The 19,337-nt window shown below is 45.6% G+C and overlaps 1 long non-coding RNA gene across 1 annotated transcript; it reads left to right on the top strand.

The window, feature by feature from the left end:
* The first annotated feature begins 8,422 nt into the window (after nucleotides 1-8,422).
* LOC128342016 (uncharacterized) lies at nucleotides 8,423-18,768 on the top strand. The gene is made up of 2 exons (XR_008314720.1): nucleotides 8,423-8,672; nucleotides 18,265-18,768. It is a non-coding gene; the product is annotated as an uncharacterized LOC128342016 (long non-coding RNA).
* The last annotated feature ends 569 nt before the right edge of the window (nucleotides 18,769-19,337 follow it).

The following is a 19,337-nucleotide window of genomic DNA, read 5'->3' as shown; positions in this document are numbered from 1 at the left end:
CTAAGGGGTCCTGATCATAGTGGACTTCACAGCTAATGCTCATTGGAAAAGCTACAGACCTCACTTACTATGCTTAATTTTTCTGGTTTCTAGGCAGGAAACTCTACATTTTCCAGATCTGGGCATTCTGAGATTCCTTTTCAAAGTAACTTTACTCTCCAAGGCAGAGGCGTAACTATAGGGGGGCGGGGGGGCACGTTCCCCGGGCACCATCTTTTCGGGTCACGTGGGGAGCGCCGCCATGACCAAAAAATTTTTTTGGAAAAAAAATCTTTTTTTAATACAGATTTCTCCTGCTCAGTGCAGCAGTGCTGCAGCAGTCAAGGGAGCGCGTCGGCGCCCCCTCCCCCACGAGCGGTCCCTTCTGCGCCGCCCGCACCCCCCCCATTGCTTTGCTGGTGGCCAGTCAGTGGCCTGGCTTGGCGGCGGGCGCCTTTCATGCTGCTCACTGCGCCTGCCCGCCCACGCCCCCCCCCCATTGCTTTGCTTGCGGCCAGTCAGTGGCCTGACTTGGCGGTGAGCGCCTTTCATGCTGCTCACTGCACCTGCCCTTGGCTGAGGCTCGCTCGCTCCATCGCTCACTTAGTCTGGAACAGCCAGAAAGAGGCCCTCTAGTGGCTTGCCAGCCAGAGGGTCTCTAGTCAGTGACGCACGCATGCACGCGCGACTTGGCCGGCGTGCTGAGTCGCGCTGCACATGCGTGCGGTGCGTCCGTCCTCCTCTGTTCACCTGCACGTGGTGGCACGGTCGCCATCGTGGAGGAAAGCGTCGTTGCTGGGGCTGGGGCTGCGCGCAGGCAGGACGACGAGGACACACACGGACACCCAGCATGGAAGAAAGGATTCGGCGGCGGGCAGGTGGAAGCAGCAGACCAAGTGTCAGGGTGAGAATGAGTTGCAAAAACTACAGAAGCCACATGTGGGGAAAAAAACATATTAAAGAATCAGGCTTTTATTTAGCTGCCCAACTATGGTCTCAGGTGCCTAACAGGTGTTAATGTTTGCATTATACGCTCCTCTCTCCGCCCCAAAAGAAAGAAAAACAATCATAAAGATTCTTTGGCACTTAATCTTAAATGCATGCATGTATATGGAACTGAGAGTCAATTCCCACAGCCTGGGTAGTACAGCAGTGTGAGTTGACTCAAGCAGTGTAACATAGCTGCCTGTGCATTGTTACAAAGTGTTTCAAGAGAGTTTTACCATGAGTTCTGCTTGCTGGCATTCTCGTTTTTGCACTGTGAAAGCTTGCCTTGTGATCTCAGTTTACGCTGAAGTGCTCCTATAACAGCTCCATCTCAGAAAAACCTGCAGTGTTAGCTTTAACAAGTGCCTGTGGTATCCTGCTAAAGACACAAAGTTTGGCAAGAAAAATGGGGGAGGGGGTTATATGCCAGGACCTTTGGAGATTGTCTCTTGCTTGTGAGGAAAAACCTAAGTATAATGTAGTGTGTATCATCAATCATTGCATCATAATTCTGTTGTTTGAGACACAGGCCAACTCCACAGGGTTGTTGCTTGTGAGGAAAAACCTAAGTATAATGTAGTGTGTATCATCATTGCATCATAATTCTGTTGTTTGAGATACAGGCCAACTCCACAGGGTTGTTGCTTGTGAGGAAAAACCTAAGTATAATGTAGTGTGTATCATCATTGCATCATAATTCTGTTGTTTGAGATACAGGCCAACTCCACAGGGTTGTTGCTTGTGAGGAAAAACCTAAGTATAATGTGGTGTGTATCATCATTGCATCATAATTCTGTTGTTTGAGATACAGGCCAACTCCACAGGGTTGTTGCTTGTGAGGAAAAACCTAAGTATAATGTGGTGTGTATCATCATTGCATCATAATTCTGTTGTTTGAGATACAAGCCAACTCCACAGGGTTGTTGCTTGTGAGGAAAAACCTAAGTATGTAGTGCACCACTCTGGGCTACTTGGAGAGAGAGTTCACATTTCGTTATTTATCGCATTTTTGGTTATTTATCGCATTTTGAAATTTTTGGTAATTTTTGTAATTTTTTAAATTTTTAAAATAAAAGTTTTCTGAAACGTGTGTCAGTCAGATGTATGCTGGGGCGGCGGCGGGGGGGGGTGCGCTGGGGGGGGCCCGCAATTTCAGTGCTTGCCCCGGGCGCCATTTTCCCTAGTTACGCCTCTGCTCCAAGGCAGTTGGGAATGAGAGGCTGACACTCTTGAAAAGGTGTGTATTTCTAACATGGGGCATTTCTTACACCTCCCCCCACCCCAGGTATTGTACCTGATAGAGTCTGAAGAAATGGAACGGTTTCCACTATTTTGTGACTGGCTTCATTATATTCAGCAGGGTAAAATGATCTGAAATAGTCACCTGGGGGTGAGTGTGTGGCTTTACAACACTAAAACAATCAAAACAATATCAGTTAAAAGCCTGGGTGGGTGACGTTCTCATCCTCCAGGAAGTTCAACTGTTTCCTTTCGGAGCTTTAAAAGCCAACCACGGGAAACAAAAACAAGATACCAGGCAAATACAAATCTAAGCTACTGAACATTTGAATGCTCAAAATCTTGGAGGGAGGTTAACCATCAGACTATTTAAGCCAAACGAAGGACGGGTTGAAGAAGAAGGAGAGCTCGGATGGACAGTACTGTAGAAGAGGCACTGCAGAAGAGGTACCTTTATTCTTGCTGAATAAAGGCAAGAAGGCAAACTAAAAAGATAATGCAATACATACAAGTTGTAAGAAATTGTTTGGTTTTAGATCCTAACTGAAGTAGGCTATCAGTACAGACAGGTTTAGTTGGATGTGTTTCTCCATTGTTATGTTTATACCTCCTACTGGTCTTATGGACTATTGCACAATTTTCTTTAGAATTACTCTCACATTATTTGGGGGTTGTGTATGTTTTTGTGTATGTTTTGTGTGTGTATTTCATAATAAAAACTTAACTTTATTATTGATTTACCTGGGACTCTGAAACTTAATTTGTATCTAATTGTCATCCCACACTACTCAGTATAAGTAAGTTGATGGTGTTACACAAAATTCTCAGAGGTTGAAGTGATGCAGAGCTGTATGGCTGAGGCAGAGAGAAAGAGAGAGAGCGAGACTTGCAAGCCTGTTAACCAGACTAAACATTAGTGGAGGGCACAAAAAAAAGTGGGGAAGCCAAGTTTTACCATCTTAATAGCTCTCCATAGAATCACAGTGTCGTAGTTTTAAAAAGTATTTGTTGGCAAAAACCCTAAGGGGCAGAGAAAAGTTTAAGGGGGTGCCCCTCTTGTTGGAAGTTAAGGACTTTGCGGTGTCTCTTGTCTCAAAGACAGTGGAGAACAGACTAGTGAGTCAGAAGGCTAGAGGGTCAAGACATTGGTCATCCCTTCTCTACTGCTCTGACACTATCCCTTTGGAATGTAGATTGCTAATCTTAGGGAGTTCCTTCCTTCCAGCCACTTCCGCTCTCCCCCTTCTCTTCCTGTTTCCCCTCTACCTTGCAACATGCAAGCAAGTGCCTCTCCCTGCACCATGTGTGCAGAGAAGATGCAGAATCCATCTGCATCCAGCTAGCTAGCTGGATTAGAGATCCTAACTCCTCACTTTCCTATCTAGAATGGAGTTCCTTAATAAATGCCTTATATATTAATTTGAAACTATGAACTGGCTCCAAGTTACTTTACTCTCAGCATACACGCATGCCTAACTTAATCTGCTGTGTTGTGCCTCTGTGCACTCTGCTATAATTGAAAAAGGGGTTCTCTACCAGAGAGAATTGGCACCAAAAAAAGTGGGGAAGCCCAGTTTTACCATCTTAATAGCTCTCCACGGAATTACAATGTCGTAGTTTTAAAAAGTATTTGTTGGCAAAAACCTTAAGGGGCAGAGAAAAGTTTAAGGGGGTGCCCCTCTAGCACACCCCCCTCAGGTCAGAGAGAGCAGAGAGAATGACTTCCACTTGGTGAGAGCAGTGAAGGCCCTGAGAGGGATGGAACAAAGAAAGGGCCAAATAAAGTGTTTTGCTTGCCTCCCCTCATCGAGCTATGGAGAAAACTTGCTGCATAGCCAGCATGTTACCCAGAGAATCAAAGGAGGAACTTTTAATAGTTGCAGAAGTCAACAGTCAAATTAAGAGGAGGCACTTCTTTTGCCAAAACACAGAAGGGCCTCTTCCAAGATGCAGCCATGGGAACTATGTTAATTAACTCTTGGAGCCAAGCCACAGGAATTGGCTGCAGCGTTGCCAGCTGCAACATTAAACAATGTTGGGGTTTTTTTTGGCAAACTGTAACAGCTCTACAGAAACTCAATTAATAAGTGTGTGGCACAGCATTTCAAATCACTGGAGAAATCGAATGCAAGCACAGAAGGAAAAACCTTCCTTCGTGAGGCCAGGCTATTACAGATTTGCTGAGAGTGGAGACCTTTTGGTCAAACTGGCGGCTGAGTTCAATGTGAATTTTGCCTATGTGAAAGAAAACGGGTCCCATGCTTAATGTCTACTTTATACAAATACCTACTGTGTTTATGAAAGTGATGCCTTCCGGTTTTCTTCATCGCTCTGTAAAGACTAAATCAATGGGCAGGACTATCCTACGGTTCAGCAAAGATGGTTACCACATTGCCAACATACAACGCCAAGAGAGCCAGTGTGGTGTAGTGGTTAGAGTGCTGGACTCGGACCGGGGACCAAGTCCCCATTCAGCCATGAGACTTGCTGGGTGACTCTGGGCCAGTCACTTCTCTCTCAGCCTAACCTACTTCACAGGGTTGTTGTGAGGAGAAACCTAAGTATGTAGTACACCACTCTGGGCTCTTGGGAGGAAGAGCGGGATATAAAATGTAAAATAAATATAAATAAATAAATAAACACCAAGAATATCAGAAATGCAACTATAGCAACAGAAAAGAGAGGCCACATCAAGTCCCTCACACAGTCATCAGTCACTGTCACCCACACATCATAATGAATGATGCCGACATATTAGCCATGCATGAAAGGAGCCAATTGGCACATAGTAATGGCAGGGACACTGTCCTGATGTTATCTAGCCCATTAGCGCCTACAAGGGGCAGGGCCAAGTTACAGGGGGCCCTGGGGGAAAGCGCTGCACTGGGCCTCTCACACATTGCCCCTCCCCCCCCACTGTGTCCCCTCCCCAAAATGAGGAAGGTGACTTGGTGGCATCAGGTAGGTGGCGGCAGCCTGACGTAAGTTTTCCTACTTTCTCCCTCAGCAAATGGGGGGTGGGGCAGTGACAACAGCTCTTCCTCCTCCTCCAAACAATTTGGACAGTGGAAGAAAGAAGAGCTGCTGCTGCCACCGCCACTGCTGCCACCACATTCTCTTTCTCCATTGGTTGCGGAGAAGAAGGCACCACTGAGTGCCTTCCCCTCTTCCTTGGGGATTTAACTTTCCTCCCAGAGTTCCCTGTATCATCACTGGGACTCAAAGAGGAAGTCTTTTCCCCAAGGGACAGGGCAGGAGGTGGAAGCAGCAGCAGCAGCACTGCGAGTCTCTCTCACCACTGCGACTTTGCATACTTTCCCACTTGCAGATGGGGAGGCAGATAGAAGAAGGCAGCAGTAGCACAAGAGATCTCCGATACCTCTGCCTCCTCCCAGCACCCTCCCCATATGAGCCCTGGAGGTCAGACATGGCTCAACCTGGCCATATCTGGAAGTGCATTCAGCCATCTTTATGCAACAAAAACCACCCATGCCTAAACCACAGGAGACTCCTGCCCCAACCCTCTGAGCTGAGAGCGACATCTGCTGATGAACCTTGGTCTCTTCTGTTCTGGGATGTATCCCCCCCCCACCCCCCGCTTTCAGGCATCCTGAGATTACTCATACAGCACAGAGCTGCCCCCCCCCCCCGATTTGTTCTTCCTCAACGAGATCAAGGTAAGCCAGTAATCGCTGTTGCAGTTCCTCACTAGTGGTCTTGCACTATGTCAAAAGGAAACCAAGACCATTTGCTTCTCACTTCCCCTTTTCCTTTGGTTGTTGCTCAAAGCGTGCTGCTGAAGGTGCTTCCCACTATTACGTCCCAAGGAAAACTTTGTTTTTGCTTTTGCAGAGGAGCAGAATAGAAGATACAGCCTGGGCAGGTGGCGGCTTAAGGCTTTGGCCCATTCCAGAGTCCAGCATGTATGCATTTTAAAGTTTACATTTGTACCAGTCTTTTCATATAAGCATTTGCTGGCTGAGGGAAGCAAAGGAGAACTGCGCTTGTGACTAATTGACCACTCATTGACTAGGGACAAAGAAGGGTCAAACCAGAAAAGACGTTTAGTGCCTGCTTCACACTTGCACTCCTCAGCTTTCTTTCCCCCCACTAGCCGCTGTGCGGGGTGGCAATCCTGATCAGGTCCACCGCAAGTGGGGAGGGGGGGCTGTAGTCCTCTGCCCCTCTTATGGTCCCAATTCAGATGGCCCCTCCCCCAACACACACACACACACAGCTACTATTCACTCCAGCAGTGGTTCTAAGGCAGGGCAGGGGGCTTCCCTTCTCAAGCCAGGGAGGAGCCCAGTTCAGACTGAGACCACGGTGGGAAAAGATTGCTTTCCCCCCCACACACACACACACATACACTCTGCAGTCCCAACCAGGCCCCTCAATAGCTGGTATTGAAAAACTCAGCATGGCAGGTCCAAGCATGTTGTTAATGCAATGTGTAGGTTGGCCCTTTTGCTCCCTGGAGAGGGGGAGGCAATCCAATCAGCAGCCGTCTCTTCAGCACACCTAGAGGAGCCTTGCACAGAACGACATGCTTACAGTTATGTGCATAAGTACCTGCCAGGAGTATAGGAAGAGCAGTAGCGGTCTGTGTTCAGGCCACCCATCCCCTGCAACCTGGCAGTGCCTCCGCAACCCAGTGATGCCCCCCCACAACTCAGTGGAGCCCCCCAACCCAGCGGCAGCCCTTCTCCACCATCCACATGCATATGGCAGCAGCCCAAGGTAGGCTGCCCTGCCCCTGCCACTCAGCTGGCTGCAGCGCATGTGCGGCTGCCATTTGAGTGGTTGCTGAGGCTGCCCAGTGCCATGCCAAACACTCAGGTGGCCATCATGCATGCGTGGCAGCCCACTGAGTGGCAGGAGAAGGGCAACCTACCCTGAGCTGCGTCATCAAGGAGGTCACTGCCACACGGGGAAGCCCACAGCATCAAGAGAGAAGGGGCACCGTACGGTGGCCCCACTGGCAGTTGCACATGGGTTCTTGGGACCCATGAGCACAATGACAGCTCAGCCCCTGGTCCCTGCAGGTTGGGGTACTAACCCAGACCTTGGCAGGAGGGACAGAGGGGGAGGGGGAGCCAGGAGGGGCAGGTGTTCCCTGCCTCTCTGCAGCTTCTGTGGTTAACATAACAGTTGCAATGCTCAACCCTTCTGCAGATGGGGAAAATGCATCTCTAGCTCTGTGACCACCTGCTGCAGGGTCCTCGCTCTCTTTGGACTCTCATCCCCTCTCCAGGTAGCTTGTGCACCCCCTCTCCAACAGAGAGTCCTGCCCTCACAATCTCTTTTGGATTTCACAACCCTAAATAGTTTAGTGTCATCTGCAAATTCGGCCACTTTGCTGCTCACCCCAAATTCTAGCTCATTTATGAATAAGTTTAGCGCTGCTCCCAGTAAAGATCTCTCTGGGACCCCACTTCTTACTTCCCTCTGTTTAGAGAACTGTTTATGTATTCCTGCCCTCTGTTTCCTGTCCTTCAACCAGTTACCAATCCACACGTGAGCCTGTCCCCTTATCCCATGACTGGTAAGTTTACTCAAGAGCCTTTGGTGGGGAACTTTGCCGAAAGCTTTTTGGAAGTCCAAGTATACTATGTCAACCAGAACACCTTTATCCACATGCCTGTTGACACTCCGAAAGAACTCCAAAAGGTTTGTGAGGCAAGACTTGCCCTTGCAAAAGCCATGCTAGTTCTCCTTCAGCAAGGCCTATTCTTCAATAGGTATAGCAATTTTGTCCTTAAGTATGCTTTCCATCAATTTACCCCACACAGAAGTTAAGCTAACCAGCCCGTAATTTCCCGAATCCCCACAGATCCTTTTTTGAACATCAGAGTTACATTAGCTACTTTCCAGTCCTCTCATACAAAGCCTGATTGTAGGGACAAGTTGCATGTTTTTGTTAGGAGACCAGCAATTTCACAACTGAGTTCCTTCAGAACTCTTGGGTGGATGCCATCTGGCCCTGGTGATTCATTAATTTTTAGTTTTTCAAAACAGTTTAGAACATCTTCTCGTCACCTAAAATTGGCTCAGTTCTTCAGCCCCCAACAGGCGCGTAACAATGATAGGGCAAGGGGAGACAGTTGTCTGGGGGCCCCACTGCCTGGAGGGGCACCCCAGAGGCACCTCATGTGACTCCCCATTGCCCCCTGCCCAGCCCCATAGCCTCTCAACCACTTGCCCTCTTCGCCGTCTCTCCTGCTTGTTCTGCTGGCCCGCAATCGAAGCAGCAGGCAAGCTGCCAAGAGCTCCTTTTCTCCCGCCTCTCAGCTGATCGGCGGGTGGGCGGGGCTTCCACGGAGGCCTCCGTGTAGGCCGCAGTGAAGCCTGAACTCGAGTAGGGCCCAAGCCAGCCAGGAAGGAGGAGGTAGCCAGAGTGGCCAGCACTGCTCTCTGCAGCAGAAGACTCCTTGCTGCCCTGCTTAACCCAGACCAGCATTTGCCAGGTAGAGTGTGAACTCCTTTTTGTGGTTACCTTTCCCGCCGCCCCCCCCCCCCACATATATAGGGATCTGCTTGCCATAGGGCTTGGATATGGGGGGGGGGAGGGACCGAGAAGTCTCTGAATATTTATTTTGAAACAGCTTGGAAAATTTGCTGACTTAAAAAAAAACTATCTAAAAAGTCCTATAAGTGGCTTGTTTCATGGCAGAAAATTGCAAAAACTTCTGGAACAGTATTTTATTAATTTTATTTATTCATTCATTCATTTATAAATGCACTTATATTCAAGTTGTTTTGCAACCCAGAAGGTCTGAGTGAGAACTGTGAAGCATGTGTGGTGCTTTTATTTTATTTTTCTTGTGTGTGAACTGCTCCCCAATAACTTGCAGGGACTTCAGGGTAAATCTGGCCAACATGTGAATGCAGCACCTCCATTCCAGAGGAGATGTGTCTTAAAGGGCTTTAAAAGCCTCCTGTGAAAAACCTCCTGGAATCAAACTTTACTGAATTTGTTCAGAATTCTGGGAAAACAAACATAGGTTCACCCTGCATGGTTGAAAGTCTCCTTTGCTAATCAGCAGCGAGGGGCCCATTCTAATAATTCATCTTTCTAGTGTGTTCTAGGCATTAAAAGTAATACAAATGTATAGTACTCAATGTATATCACTGTATATTGTGACGTGTGTGTGTGTATTCAGTGAAATGTATTTGCAGGCAGCATACTTATTTTGGAATATCAGACTTAAATCCTTGGGGGCCTGGGGTGTGCGGAGGCCCTGGACTTTGGGGGGGGGCCATTTTAAAATCTTGTCTCTGGGCCCACTCCAACCTTGCTACGCCCCTGGCCCCCAAGTCTGAGAAGCTCAGTTCTGGAGCGGATATATGGTCAGTATCCTCCACTGTGAAAACAGATGCAAAGAACTCATTTAGCTTCTCTGCAATCTCCTTATCCTCCTTAATAATTCCTTTCATGCCCTGGCCTTATCATCTAAGGGTCCAACTGACTCCCTGGCAAGTATTCTCCTTCTGATACATTTAAAGAAGTTTTGTTATTCCTACCCAGCGTGGTGTAATGGTTAGAGTGCTGGACTAGGACCAGGGAGACCCAAGTTCAAATCCCCATTCAGCCATGATACTTGCTGGGTGACTTTGGGCCAATAATTTCTCTCTCAGCCTAATCTACTTCACAGGGTTGTTGTGAGGAGAAACTGAAGTATGTAGTACACCTCTCTGGGCTCCTTGGAAGACGAGTGGGATACAAATGTAATAATAATAATAATAATTTCTAGCTTTATGCTCTTCAAACTCTCTTTCTGCTTCCCTTATTGTCTCTTTGCATTTCTTTTACCAGAGTTTATGTTCCTTTCTGTTCTCTTTATTAATGGGCAGGACTTCCATTCTCTGAAGGAAGTCTTCTTACCTTTAGCTTCCCTGACTCTATTTGTTAGCCATGCTGGCTAACAAGTAGCGTCTGGTGGTACGTAGTTGACCTTTCCTCCTGAACCTGGTGGTATCTTTCCTCCTTCTAGGTATACATTCTAACTGAACTTCTATTCTTGTGGTTTTAAATAAGTTCCATGCTTTCTGGAGTGATATGACTAGGGATGAGCCCAAAGCGTTTCGACGCCTCTTTGGAAAGGTGCTGAAACACTTCGGCTCCCTGTCGCTGAAACGTTTCTGTGCAGGATGAGGGGTTCCCTTAAGAGGAGGCGGGCAGGTCCTACCTGCCCCTCCTCCAAGCCCCTGACAAGGCACTGTTTAAATGGAAATACCTCCATGCAAGCGGCAGCTTGGGCCGCTCGCCTCTTTAAAATGCCACACCGCGGCAATGGGATACATCTCCTGGCATCCCTTGCACAACGTCGGCACATAAATGGCATTGGCGCATGCGTCAATGCCTGGCCCTGCAAATGGCATCAATGCATGCGCCAACATGCCGACGCCGCATGAGGGATGTTGGGGGATGCATCCCATCGCTGCGGCACGGCATTTTAAAGGGGCAAGCGTCACAAGCTGCCATTTGCACGGAAGTATTTCCATTTAAACAGTACTGCGGCAGGGCAGCGGGGGCTAGGAGGATGGGCAGGTAGGACCTGCCTGCCTCCTCTTAAGGGAACCCCTCACCACCCTTGGCTATGCACCAAAGCAATTAAGTGCACATATCTAGATATCACCCTCTTGGCTTTCCCTTTCAGCTTCCTTTCTAACAGTCCCTTCATTTTTGAGAAGTTTCCTCTTCTGAAGTCCAATGCATCTGTGTTGGGCTTGCTTGGCAGTGCTCCACACACATAAAAGCTGAATTGGATCACACTGTGGTCACTGTTCCCCAGTGGTTCTACAAATCTGACATCTCTCACCAGGTCCTGGGCAGGCACCACTCAGGATTAAGTCCAAGGTCCGCTTTTCTCTGCTTGATTCTGTAACCAACTGCTCTAAGGCACAGACATTTAGTATGTCCAGAAAGTTGGGTTCTCTGTCAATACCCAAATGTGAATTTGCCCAGTCTATGAGGGTAAGTGAAGTCACCCATTACTACAGCTCTGTCTCTTGTTAATGCCTCTCTGATTTGCTTCTCCAACTCCAAATCACTCTCATTTTGATCCAGAGGGCAATAGCATGTCCCAAGTAACACATTTCCTTTCAGTCCTCATATTGTTACCCATAATGATTCTGGGGAGAACTCCGCCTAGGTTTTCTAGCTTGTTGGATTCTATCCCTTATTTAACATACAGTCCTACTCCAACCCCAATCCACCTCTCCCTGTCCTATTTGTAGAGTTTATGTCCAGGAAGAACAGCATCCCACTGGTTCTCACTGTTTCACCAGGTTTCTGTTATGTCTGCTATATCTACGTTTTCATGAACAACCAAGCACTCCAGCTTGCCCATCTTGGCTCAGAGGTTTTTATAGTAAACTGTGCTATAGCATGATTATATAGTAACTGAGTTACTTTTATCGTTTGTGTTTATGATGTTTTTGCAAGACATGTTGATTTATTAAATAAGTTGTATACCATTGATCCAGCATGGCCTATTTCTGTCCCTTCATCTTCAGCAACCCACAGATGTTTCTTGTGGTATGCCACTGAACATTATCATTTGCTAATTGCTCCACAGCAAAGTTAAGGGGAAAGCAGGGGCCAGTTCAAAAGTTGGAAAGCAGGGGGCAGCAGTTGGAAAGCAGGGGCCAGTTCACAGGAGCCAGTTCAAAAGCTGCCCACCCTCAGCTGATGCAACCACAAGTGCCACAACAAAATGAAATCACTGCACTTGCTAAACTCATAATCACACTTTCCTGTTGCTAGGACCCAGAGGTGCCCACAATGGCAGTATCTTTTGCAGAGACCTCATATGTGGTTGGAAGAGTTTCTAGACTGAGCAAAGGCTGTGCAGTCTGTTCTACACCGCCACATCCTTACTTACACACAAACACACTGCAGTGTCTAGAAAGGCCCTGAGTCTCCATTTTATCCTTGTATTTCTTCAAGTGAGATGAAAAAGGCCTCCATGATGCCATGCAGTAGTTTTCCAACTTGTTTAACTAAGGCCTGGCAGGGAACCTGAGGAACTTATCTGTGGGGAATTAGGCTCTAGGGCTGAAAAACGGTGCAGTTTTGGGGAAGGCAATGCTGCCACCTAGTGGTTGTCATCACAAGGCTGATCAAAGAGCCTGGCCTAAGTAAGAAGGGAAATCCAAGAAATGTTTGGAAGAACAGAAATATATCTATTAGGAAAATAACATGCATGTCCAGATTATGGTTTCATAACAGATGAGAATAAGATCTTTAGTAAGGGTCATATTAAAGTGAATTGAAAAGAGCCCTGAGTAGTACTAGTGACAAAATGGAGATATTTTGCATATTTGAGCTATTTTCTGGGTAATTTCATATCTATAAAAGCCAGAGCCTCAGTTTTGTTATATTATAGCACCAGACTCTAAGGAAGAAACTATGCAGAAGGAGTCAAGAGTAAATAAACAGAAGTCAATTAGCAAAACTGCTAGGTAAAGGATAAAACCTTTTTAAAGAAGGTCACTGAGGAATTTTCTAGCTCCCATCCAGTGTCCCTGAATAACTTTATGGTCTTCATGTACACAAATGATCCAACATCCTTTAAATTTCACTTCAGTAGAGAATTCAACTAAAGCTTCCAGTCCAGAGATGCACTGTAAAACTGACAGGGCTTGTCCACATTATACCTTACCTTGTATTTCATCCATGGCAGATCCTGTGCAGATTTCCTCAACAGCTGAGTGCTGGTGATAAGGCTGCAAACGGTGCTGGTGCTGACCAAGGGGTGTGTGTGTGTGTGTGTGTGTGTGTGTGTGTGCACGCTGTAATGTCATCAGTTATGTCATGAGCACTATCCAATATTGATCACACAGTCACGTTCCATGTTCCAAATCCAAATGGCTCCATTAGCTGATAAAAGAATCACGTTTCCCCAAGAACAATATATTGTGGTCTGAGCACTGAGAAAGTGCACCATCCTCAAATTCCAAAGGATCTTTCTTGAGGAAGGATATTTAGATGCTATTTAGCAAATGAGCAGTCAGCCCTAATGCCTTCTTTGGATCTGCCAGTGGAGTCAAAATACCAGAATATAGTATATGTCTACAGCATTTGTGGATTGGATGAAAAAAATAATTATACATTTGATAATAATTTAATGCTATATCTACTTGTCCTTAGGTAGCTGCTGTATTTTTCTACAGCTGTAAAAAAAAATCCCTGCTGTATTTTTTAAATTATTTTTTAATATCTATTTTTATCTCGCTCTTTCTCCAAGGAGCCCACTACATGCCTATGCTTATCCTCTCAAAAACCCTGTGAGGTAAGTTAGGCTGAGAGCAGGGATGTAGCTATAATTGAGGGGATGGGTTCAAAGAACCAGGGGGCCCAGCTCCTGAGGGCCCCCCAGCTCCATCCCTTCTTCATTATTTCCCTCACTCCAAAGGGGTGCCAGGGAGAGGGGAGAACACAAGCCCCCTCTCCCCTAGTTATGCCCCTGGCTGAGAGATAACAGAAAAGTGGCCCAGAGTCGCCCAGGAGTTTTATGGCTGAATGGGGATTTGAACTCAGGTCTACCTGGTCCTAGTTCAACACTCTAACCAATACACACGTGTTATAACCAAACAATTCCATATATTGATGATCTACAAAGAATTCTTATGAAGAATATATGTCACTTTAAATTGTAAACCACCCAGAGATATATGGGGCGGTTTAGAAATGTGCTAAATACATAAAATAAAATTTCGATTTTAAACAAGCTTTCAAAGCATTTTAAAAGTAAAAGAAGATGGCTCCCCATCCCAAAAGAACTTATAATCTAGACAGAAACACAAGTGAACCACAATCCACAGAGGGACAGCAAGAAGCCGCTGGGAGGGATGGAGTGGTCCAAAGTCTTTGGGCGTCTGAGGCAAGTTGTCCCATCCTGCCTTGCCTCACCTCCTTTTGGCTGGAAGGAGGTTGCCTCACACTCCTTGGAAAGGAGCGCCCACTCTGACTCTTGCAGGCTTTGAAAAGAGCACAGGGTGAGTTGCCAGCAGCCTGTTCTCCTCACCTTGCACCCCCTTTATCATAAGGCTGCAAGGGTTGGATGGAGAGTGGGAGATCCTGAGCCAACTCTTGCAGGCCTTACAAAGAGTGTGGGAGCAGGTGGGTGGCACCCACAGCAGCAGGAGGGAGGGTGGTGGCACTTGCCACCTTTGGTGCCTGCTGCCTGAGGCTGCCAACTGCAGGGGAATGAGGCTTCCCTGGAGAAGCTTTGGTATCTTCCTGCTAAGTATAAGAGAGTTCCCCTTTTTAAGATGGAGAGTCACACTTTGCCCAGTTCGCAGTGGCTGTGAAGGCAATGAGGCAGGGGAACTGTTGCCATGGTGGTGAAACCTTTCCTGTTCAGACCAGAGTATGTCCAGGGGAAAGATGAGTTTGATTCTGAGCATCTACTGGACACAGCAATCAAAGGACACATCTTCATGCTTAATAGCAAGCTAAATCTAACAGTCCAATTCTACCCATGGGTGCTCCACACGCGAACCCTTTCTCATTCTACTTGCAATATTCTCCCAAGATCTGTTGGAAGAGATTTTGTTCATGCTAATCCCCATACACTTATCTATTTGATATGATCCCTTTCCAGGAAATATCTGGATGTATGGAAAGGAACTGTGCATGCCTGATCTCCACATATTCTGTATAAAGACTGAAAAAGTCCCAACATGGACAGTTCTACACATGAAAGGCTTTCTCCACATGATCAGGAAAGGACGGGAGACCCTGGGAGGAGAGCTGGTCTTGTGGTAGCGAGCATGAATTGTCCCCTTGGCTAAGCAGGATCCACCCTGCTTTGCATTTGAATGGGAGACTACATGTGAGCACTGTACGATATTCCCCTTAGGGGATGGGGCTTCTCTGAGAACAGCATCTGCATGTTTGCATGCAGAAGGTTCAAAGTTCCCTCCCCGGCATCTCCTGATAGGGCTGAGAGAGACTCGTGCCTGTAACCTTGGAGAAGCCGCTGCTAGTCTGTGTAGACAATAATGAGCTAGATGGGCCAATGGTCTGACTCAGTATATGGCAGCTTCCTATGAGGGTTGCCAATCATGTACAGAAAGCCCTCTGCATGTACAGGGGGATGTGTGAGAGCTTGTTCAGACCTTATTCTGAACACGTGGGGAGTTGTGTAAGTGAATACCACTCCCCTTCCACTCCATGTTGAAATAACTTCTAAAATGGATAGCCATCACTCTCTTTGATTTCCCACAATTTACCACCCCATGGGGGGAAAGTAGGACTGGATAAGAGTGACCAGCTGGTAGAGGAACTCTGGCCAATCCCCCAAGTTTTTAAAAATCCTGGTACAGGGGCACAAGCATGCATGCACACTGCTCACTGTAGTGGTGCAGAGCAATCTTAGACTCACACTGTATAAAAATAACGTCTTTTATAAATTCCCACAAACATGTCTGTGCACAATTAAGATACTTCTTCATTCTTAAAGGGAACTCTGCTCCCTTGTCTTTGATGCATACATGCATTTAAACAAGTAGATTAAAAGAATTACATATAATAGGAGAACTAGAGGAGGAGCCCTGGCTTCTATATAGAACATGCAGAGAGAAACCTCAGGACATGCCGGATTCAGCCAAATTATTCTTGTGGATGTCTGTTCTTCCAGCCTACCATCTAACTAGATGAAAGGCCCCAATAAAACGCCAAGCAACTCAGAGAACCTTGGATAAGGGCATCAGGAAATCCACTTCAATCACTCCTCTCTAATGAAATGCTGAGTGTTGTCTTGGGAGAGCAATTTCATGCGGAAGGGATCCGATGAAAGCAGCACATCCTCACTCTGCAGTTTCCTGGATTCAAAGGGTGGGGGTAGCTTTCAAGAAATTGAGTATAATGGTGTTTAGAAAGGCCATATTATTGTAGTATCTGTTTTTTACATCTCCAGACTAGTGTTGGTTTTGTAATCTGTATAGAGCCATATTTCAAAGGAAGGAGAAAATGGTAGGGGGGAAATTACCTCTCTCTTTCAAAGGCAACATCCAACTTCAAACTGTGTTTCTGCAATCGATATTTGCTTCTAATTTAATTTGCATGCTGAGTCTTGTGGCTTTTGAAGACCCTGAGACAGGTCTCTGCAAGGTGACATCATTCTGACGAGGCAGGACAGCTTTGCGGGCTCCCAAAGCACAAAGGTATCTCAGCGAGGAAGATTTACAATAATATAAACTGTAGTAGAGCAGAGATTGGACTCTGATCAGTAATACATTTTGTAGACAAGCCAGTTTGAGGAGAGGTCCAGCCTTCTGAACTATACATAGTACAGCTGTGTTGAGGAAGTTGCACTGGTTGCTAGCAGCAGTTAGTTTCTAGGCTAATTCAATGAGCTAGTGTTAATTGTGATCATTAGCACTGAGGTAATTGATGTAATATATATTTCTGAGATAGTGGAAGATGGTAAGTCTTTTCCCCATATAAGCATCCACATACATTAATATATGCAGGTAGGGCTCTCCTCTAGGTGTGTCTGAGGTTAGACTGACATTCACTAGGAGCAGAGCATTTTTAGTGGTGGCACCTGTCCTGTGGAATGATAAGGCACCAGCAGGCTTATCACTGGCAACTGGTGAAAGGAAAAACTTTGCACAAACATGAACAGCCAAGGCCAACAATAAAATGAGAAAGCGCATCTGCCTTCTTCAAGAACCATTACAGATAATCTGCTGCAGACTCCAAAAATAAATCCCTACCAGGAACCTCAGTACTGCACAGCTGCTACAGGGGCTGTAAGAACATGGCACTTTACACAAGTAGGCAAAGCTTCACCAGGAAAGGTGAGCCCATATCTCATGATTCCTCAACATTCCCCATCCATCCCCAAAGCACCTAAAGAGTCTCTCATAGTGCATGCACACCCGGGTGGGGATCTATGAAAAAGTGAAAGGAAAGGTTCTAGTGGGACTTGTGCAGAGTCCTTCTTCAGCACAACTGAAGTGGACACAATGTACAATTCCCTAGAGTGTACAAATGGGGAAACACAAGAAACTATGACATTTTAGTTCATATTTGGCATATAGGGAAATCATCTACCAAATTGGGGGGGGGGGTAGTTGAATACCCCCCCTCTTCATTTCCTCTTCTACAAAATGCATTTTACTGTGATGCATGCCCCAAAACACTATAACCTCATGTGACAGTCAGTGGCCCACACCCATGCAAGGAATGCTTCCATGGGTGCTGTGAAGGATTGAAATTAAGTCCTCCGTTTTCTGTACTGCTGTGGTTATGTATGTTATATGTTTTTAAATGACTGCCTGCTGGAAATAAAGGAGCTTTTTTTGTTAGTTAACTAAGGTTAAAAGGTTAGCCCAGGAAATCAGTTACAGGCTAAAGTCAAAAGGTTAGCCCAGGAAATGGCAACCAAAAGGAGAAATGAAATGTAAAGTTTCAAAATAAGAGCATTTTCATCTCGGAATGCTTTTAGGAAGACCCTCAAGACTCACCTGTGTTCTCAGCCATTTAAAATTGATTTTAGTTAAAAGCCTGAGAACACAGGTGTGTTTAATTGTTTCTATCCCATGAAATTGTTTTAACTTTTTTATTCTGTGAAATAGTTTTAGTGGTTTTTGCTCTGTTTTATATTTGTTGTGTTTTAAATTGTGTAGAGATACACATATCAGGCAGTATATAAATATGATATGAGAGAGAGAGAGAGAGAGAGAGTCTTGGCAAAAGAAAAACCAAGAATGTAAAATCTGCCCTCCCAATTGGCTACTTTAGAGAATGGAGTAGTTTTAGGGTGTAAAAGGCAGAGTTGAAGAGAGGTTTTATTTAAAAAGAGAAAGAAGAATCTAGAGGAAAACAGATCAGAGGTGCTGCAGGAAAGGAAAATCTGAATGGAAAGACTGCTGGAAGGTCTGCTAATCAGATTGGCTGTATTAGGGACACAGTTTAGACAGGACAGCTGGATGCATTTGTCCTAGTTTGATTTATTATCCTTTGATCATATTGTTGTGCATTTTTTAAAAAAATCAGAAAATGCATGGAGAATATAACATTGGATTTCTTTTTCTTTCTAGGTAAAGACATAATTTTGTTCGGATCTCTTGTAGTCTGAATTTGTTTCCCACCCCATGCTTATTTACCATCCTACTCTGCCTGAGTTATTGTTGGAGACAGAGAGATACTGTGGGCTGTTTGGTGAAAGCAGCGAAGAAGAAGAAAAGACTTCCACTTGGCGGCACCAGTAAAAGCCAAAGGGTAGGGGAAGCAAGAGGTTAGTTTGCTTGCCCTTCTCTTATTCACAGGGCTGGTTCCTGCCAGGCCATGATGGGTGCACAGAAGAGAGAACCAATTTCCAGTAATTCCTTCCTTCCCTGTACAGCCACCCGTGCAGCCCTCAGGGACATATTTCTGACTGCTGGGGGGACATAGCTGAAAACCCTAACCTCTCCCCTTTCCCCATGGAAGCATTCCGTGCACATAATTTTTGGTTTGGATGTAAACACTTCAGAATAGCTATTTTAAACATTTCATTTTAAGAATTAAAGAACTTCTAAGTGGCTCTTTTATTCTCTATAGAGCTTACTGTTTGTTTTTGTTTTGTTTTATCTCACTTGTGCAGCTGTTAGCATTTCGACTAGCTTTCCTTCTCTTGGTGAGTGAAGATATAAAATGTGTATCTTACTGATTATTGTTGCCTATGATATCTATGATATATTGTGCATACACAATACCATTCTAGAGAGAGGACTATTTCACTTGGTAATATCACCTGATAGTTTCCTTACTAGACTCCCTGCTTTAAGTTTCATAATGCAATTACATTTCTAGAAAAATGTGTAACACAGTGGTTGACAACGCTTGATTTAAATTGCAAGCAAGGAGGGCCAGCATCCTTTTGAACGGTATAGCTTTGAAACAATGGATTTCTTCTATGTTGGTTTGTGTACAACACACACAAAGATTGAACCTACCAGACTAAAAATAATACATTCTAAAATCATCTTTAATATTAACCATCATTCACAGAGCCCCATAGCACATAGCTTTATAATTTGTAAAGGTTCCAACAATGTTGTTCCTCTTTTTCTTCTTATTTATGTATTAGCAAGACTCAATACTTTTATTTACAGAGAGATTCTTTCAAGTG

Source organism: Hemicordylus capensis, chromosome 1, assembly GCF_027244095.1.
Source record: "Hemicordylus capensis ecotype Gifberg chromosome 1, rHemCap1.1.pri, whole genome shotgun sequence".
Classification (NCBI taxonomy): Eukaryota; Metazoa; Chordata; class Lepidosauria; order Squamata; family Cordylidae; genus Hemicordylus; species Hemicordylus capensis.
This window is presented reverse-complemented; position numbering and strand designations above follow the sequence as displayed.